The sequence below is a fragment of the Capricornis sumatraensis genome, chromosome 20 (assembly GCF_032405125.1).
Source record: "Capricornis sumatraensis isolate serow.1 chromosome 20, serow.2, whole genome shotgun sequence".
Classification (NCBI taxonomy): domain Eukaryota; kingdom Metazoa; phylum Chordata; class Mammalia; order Artiodactyla; family Bovidae; genus Capricornis; species Capricornis sumatraensis.
The window spans coordinates 63,449,917-63,456,337 of NC_091088.1; the positions used below are offsets into that span (position 1 = coordinate 63,449,917).

At 41.9% G+C, this 6,421-nt stretch overlaps 1 pseudogene; it reads right to left on the reverse strand.

Annotated features, from left to right (window-relative positions):
- Window positions 1-837: 837 nt before the first annotated feature.
- Window positions 838-1,802, reverse strand: LOC138096892 (zinc finger protein 350-like; annotated as a pseudogene).
- Between the last annotated feature and the right edge of the window lie 4,619 nt (window positions 1,803-6,421).

The window sequence follows — 6,421 nt, forward strand, 5'->3', positions numbered from 1 at the left end:
CAGTCATGTGGTTTCTGCATGCTGGCATAAGGAGCACCCTTACTGACCCCTCAAGTCCCCGGGTACAAAGGCTCAGGTGAATTTCTCTGGTTGGCAATATGCACATGTGTTGTCACATCATTGCTGGCAGAATTACACGGAGTCCATACAACTCCACTGGGAGCACAATGGATGTACCTGGTTTCTCCTAAAGTCTGTCTTAACCACCTTTTAGACTTGCTAATCTGTAACTTTTCACTGTCGTAACTTGTAATCATAAGTATAGCAGCTTTTGAGTTTTTCTTTTTTTTTTTTTTCTTTTTGAGTTTTTGAGGTTTCGGCGGGGTTTTTTAGTTTTTGAGTCAGTGCTTTCAGAGAATAATCAAACATGAAGGTGGTCTTATGGACTGGACATATTTGCCTTCCCAAAATTTCTTTCTGATGTGCATTTATGATGCTTTTAAAGTGAAGCTTGCTACAGTTCAACCTACTAAGAGCTGCTGATATTTAATGAGACATATCTTTGTACTGGGCTCTCCTAGTGGCTCAGATGGTAAAGAATCTGCCTGCTATGGGAGAGACCCAAGTTTGATCCCTGGGTTGGGAAAATCCTCTGGAGAAGGGATTGGCATCCCACTCCAGTAATCCTGCCTGGAGAATTCCATGGACAGAGGAGCCTGGCGGGCTGCAGTCCATGGGGTCACAAAGAGTCAGCCACAACTGAGCGACTAACACTGACTGACTGATTGACCTTTCCACTATCGCTACATTCATTAGCATTCTCTCAGTGACAGTTTTCAACTACATAAAAAGCTAAAATTTGCTCCAAAGACTTGTCCATATTGAATGCACTCCTCCTTACATGTTTCCTGTGACATAAAAGACATAATTGGTAACTGAAGGCAGTACCACATTAACAACATTCATGAGGTTCCTCTCCTGTGAAAACTCTCTGCCATCTCCTGAAGGGACACATCTGGCCACAGGCTCTCCCACAAGAACCACATTGCATTGGGCAAGGAGCCCATGGATGTTTAATGATGCCTGCACTGCCATAGCAGGCCCCTGCACTGTCACTGTCTCAAGAGAGGTTTTCTCCTGTTTGGGTTCTGTGGTACATGAGTCATGGCTCTCTAAAGAATCCTTTTCCACCTTGACTGAATCGACACATTTCTCTTTTGTATGAGTTCTCTTATGTTTAGTGAGGGAGGATTTGTGGCAGAAGGCTTTCCCACAGCTGCTGCACCCATGGGGTTTGTCTCCCATATGGACTCTCTGGTGTCTGCTAAGTATGGACTTCGTGGAGTAGCTTTTCCCACACACATTGCATTTGTGGGACTTCTCTTCTGTGTGACCTCTTTGATGTCTAATGAGACTTCTGAAAATAGGCTTTTTCACACTCACTGCATTCATAGGGAGGATTTCCAGTGTGAAATATTTGATGTGCAATGAGACATGGCTTGTGATTGAAGGCTTTACCACACTCTTTGCATCTATAGGGCTTCTCTCCAGTATGAATTCGCTGATGTATAAGGAAATTACCCTTCTGGATGAAGCCTTTCCCATATTCACTGCACATATAGGGTTTCTCTCTCATGTGAGTTTTCTGATGTACAAGGAGCTGAGACTTCCTGGAGATGGTTTTCCCACACTCACTGCATGCGTGGGGTTTTACTTCTCATTCAACTTGCATGTGTATATTAAGCTCTGCCTTCCTGCAGAAGGCTTTACCACATTTAAGGCATTTATAATGGCTTCTCTCCTGTATGTGTTCTCTGGTGTACAGTTAGTTGAGACTTTTCGATGGTTTTACCACATTCCATACATTCTAGACAACAACCTAATGTTGACATACATTAGACATTAGACATTTGCCAACAAATTGGAATGTTGAATGTTGGCAACAAATGAATGTCAAATTCTGGAGCCTTCTCTAGCCAAAAACTTTCTCAAGGTCTGCCTATTGACCAGACTCTTCTCTGCTAAGGATAAAAGACATCAGCCAGTTGGACACAACCACTTCCTTCAACATGGCCACAGCCTCCTGTGACAGACTCGGTGGACACAGGCATTTTAGGTCTTGGTCCCACTTAATTGACAGAGAAGAAGCCTAGGCTGCATGGTCAGAGTCCGTACGTGTGCCACACTATTGATGGCACTTGGGGAAATGGAGGATTCAGAGCTCAGGTTTCCGGCTGAAGAGATCACAGCTTCAAAAGAGAGCGCAACTTGGAAAAGAGATTCTCCACAGGCGCTGACCACCATATTGCAGAATCTGGTTTCCTGGCGGTTCATCACGTGACGGGTGGCTGTTGCCGGCTCTCAGGTGGTTTGGAGTTTTGGAGTGTTCTCTGCCGAGTGTTCGCTGCTGAGGCGCTGCCGCGCTGCCAGGCGACCTGATTCGGAAGGTAGACTTTGGAAGCCTATTGTTTCAGCCGCGTTAGTGAGAAGACCCGGTAAGAGGAGAGCCTTCCGTGGCGTTACATGTTGTTTTGGTAGGGTCAGTGGCAACAGTCTGTGAGGGTCGAGGAAGCGGGTGTATCGGGTTGATAGGCCGTTTGTTTAGTGGATAATCTGGGACTGTCCAGGAGTGCTGAAATAAGTGATCTGTGCAGGTTTTCATTGCGTGAATCTATGGTTCAGTGATGGAGAGAACGTGGGATCAGCGAGGGCATGGTGAATCCGCGGGTTCAAATTTCAGGGCCTGGAGAATGAGGGATGGACGTTTACGAGGTCGCTGATGGGGAAGTCTGTGAGAGCTGTCTGTATGGTAGCTGACAGGACTTAGGGTTTGTGATGGGGAGCCTTGAAGTCTATTATGGGAGAGTGTGGTTATTACTAATGTGGAGGTCTGGGGACCTCATAGAGGTTGAGGATGAGGTATTAGAGGGCAGTGATGGAGTTGTTGAGGGATATTAGGGGCTTGGAGGAGGGTCACCGATGGGTACTGGAGTCAGCGTTTAGAACTATTACTGGGGCAGGCGATGGAATGAGATTGGTGTTAGCATGTTCTCATGACTGGGGAGACCTAAGTATCAGTGTCTGACAGGTGAGCTCATGGAAGTCTTTGCTTTGGGAGGCCTGTGGGGTTCGTGATTGGGGGAGGGACTCCCTGGAGATCCTTGGTTTGAGTTTCCAACCTGTATAACCGGAAGGAGCTTTGTGTTGTGACATTCTCCCCCCAGTTCTCCAGCATTTCACCAGCTGTTCCTGTCAAGCCCCTCCTCACACCTACACTTCTGTTCATGTCTTCCTTTGCCTTGATCACATCCCTACAGAAATTTAAAGCATTTTAAAATGATCAGACCTTGAGGAAATCTAAAGTGATATTTGCTTGTATTTTCATACACTATCTCTGTAAGGATTCACAAAAGTAGGAACAGAGGAACTGGGTGGCTGAAGGACCTCAAATGAAGATGATGCCCTTTGTACCTGGTGAATGTTGAACCATGTGGACTATTTCTTTCTTTTTTAAAATATATTTTTAACTGGTATGCTTATGATTATTATTGCATAACTGTATATTGCTTGATAAGGATAAGACGTATGTAAAATATTAAATTATTCTCTTTCAGGACATGTTTTTAGTTTTCCTGTAAGCCAGTGATCTCTTGGATATGATCCTCCTCTTGTTTCTACCTGGTAATCATAGAAATAATGACATTGATTCTGATTGTATTCATGCTTCTTCACCATAATTTTTCACATTTAAATATTTATTGTCATTTTACAAATAGGCAGAACTTGCTAATTTTGTTCTTACTTCACATAGGAGGCATTTATGATAATTTTAAATTTTGTTTTGTTTGAAACTTTTTGATTGCTGTCTTTCTTGTTATTCCAAATTCTGTCTTGAGGAATTTATCACACTTTCCATTGTGATTCCCTATATGATTTTCTCTTTTAAGGCAAACATAAATAATTGAAAAGAATGTATTATTTTCAATATGTGCATCTTTTAACTACTCTGATATATTGCTGAAGTCTGTATTAGTTTTAATATTTAGACCATGTATACAGTATTTTCCTACATTGTCACAAAATTACAGTGGTATTTTAATATTATCTATCTCAGTGGTGTTCCTGCCAAACATCCTTGTTGTTGTTTTTTTTTAAACAGTGTTTGTTTTATGTGATTTGATTCCCTTTGACTTGCTACATAAAGCAACCACACTGTACCTTCTAACTCATGTTATTCTATGAATTTTTACTTTATGCAGTGGACTGGATCTCATCTTAAATTCTTTTACTGGTTCCTGTTACTATTATTCCTCTTGATTCCCAATTATCTACATTTGCCTGGGCCTGATATACTTTGTCTATTACAGGTTATTTTCCCTGGACAGTTTTAAGGATGTGAGTGTCTCTGAGAACCAGTCAGTTACTAGGTTTTGTTTTCTTTTTATTTATTCCAGTCAGTTCTGTCTTTTCATGGATAGTTTTGCACTTTGCATTTGCTGCCCCAACCCTGTACTGTGTGTCTCTCACTTCTGTTTTACTTCTTTTTAAAATTCTCTCTGTTTCCTGGTAGTTTATTTTCCTTTATAGTTTCTATTACCTAGATCATACATTTTTAGCTTTTAATTTATGCAGTGGTTTAGAAGGCACACCTTGTTTTTATATATCTACTGGAAGTTCCCTTAAAGTTTTCCAGAAATATTCTTGAATTTATGTTGTTCTAATTAGCAAAGTGGCTGACAAAAATATAGGTCTGTTTTAATCTATATTCTTTCTACTTTCTATTCTAGCTAACTCAGCTTAAAAAAAAATTTTTTTTTTTTTTACTTTATTTGTGGTTGCACTGGGTCTTTGTTGCTGCACGTTGCACTTTCTCTAGTTGGGGTAATCAGGCACTGCTCTTCGTTGTGGGGTGTGGGCTTCTCAACAGTGCCTTTTCTTGTTGCAGGGCATAGGCTATAGGTGCACAGGCTTCAGTAGTTGTGGTACATGAGCTTTGCTGCCCTGGGGCATGTGGACTCTTACTGGCCTAGGGATTAAAGCCATGTCCCCTGCACTGGCAGGTGATTCTCAACCACCAGGGAAGCCTTATAATTCTTAATTTAAGGGTTAATCATATTTACCTACTCAAAATTTTGCACAAAAGCAAATGTGGAGGTCTTTATTGACCGCTTGATAGGCTTAAATTGAGTACTATTGGCTTACGAGACAGTAACAGGAATAGTAGAGTCTCTGTTTTAAACTATCTGATCCTGGTAGTTTTATTTGCAAGGAACGCTTTTAGAGCCTTCTCTCTTCTGTGGATATTAGTCTGCTTCTGCTTACTATCACTAGTGAGGATCAATATTAGTAAGGTTTATTTTCCTAACAGTTTACATATTCATTGATATTGAGTTGTACAAATGAGTGCAGTGATATCTAATGTAGATCACTGGCATCATGTTCTTGTTACCTATATCTATTTTTAGATCCTTCTCAAATACTTAGACAAATTCTAGTTCATTGCTCGTAAGGGAACTGATGGTGCAGCTCACTGTGTGAAATTAGGAAAGAACTCTTTTGGGTAAAATTTCTTGGTGAGACAGAACCTCCTCACCATGACACATACTTGCTGCCCGTCCATTGCATGTTAGTCCTGCTCCCTGCCTGTGAGCCTTGTCTGCCTCCAGGGATCATGAAAAGTGAGCCTCTGTCATAAACACTCTAATAGTCTGTAAAGACATATTAACTAGAAAGTAATAATTGTCCTTGATAATTAGCAACTGGCAAAATGTTTTCACAAATGCATAACTCCAGTTCCCAAGGCTGTTCCTGCCAGAGCTGTTACGTGACATGATAATTGCAGTTCTGAGGGGAGGTGAGGTCACAGGATCACAAACTCATATCTCAGGGTCAAGCTACCCCTCTTGCACACAGGCTAATTGCTTTGACCTTCATACTGAATCCACTATCCAGGCATCAGGAAAAAGTCAGTGAGTTTTCTCTGTATTCATCAAGGAGGTAGACTCTAAAAAGGAAGGCTCTGTATCAGGAATCTGGTAAGGGAACTTATTGGACAAAGCGAATCTCCTGTGTATAAACCTGGTCCAGCAGCAAAGCCCTGCAGGAGGGTGGGGTAAATCCTGAGTCTGAACTGAGATAGAAAAGGGAGATGGGGTCCTAGACCTTTCACCAGTCTGTAATGGCTCCTAATGTAGTGTATGTACTTTTCTCACTGACAGAGATTGTTGTGGTTTAATACTAGTATGATATTTTACAAGTTGGACTGTGAAGAAGGCTGAGCACCGAAGAATTGATGCGTTTGAACTGTGGTGTTGGAGAAGACTCTTGAGAGTCCCTTGGACTGCAAGGAGATCCAGCCAATCCATTCTGAAGGAGATCAGCCCTGGAATTTCTTTGGAAGGAATGATGCTAAAGCTGAAACTCCAGTACTTTGGCCACCTCATGCGAAGAGTTGACTCACGGGAAAAGACTGTGGTGCTGG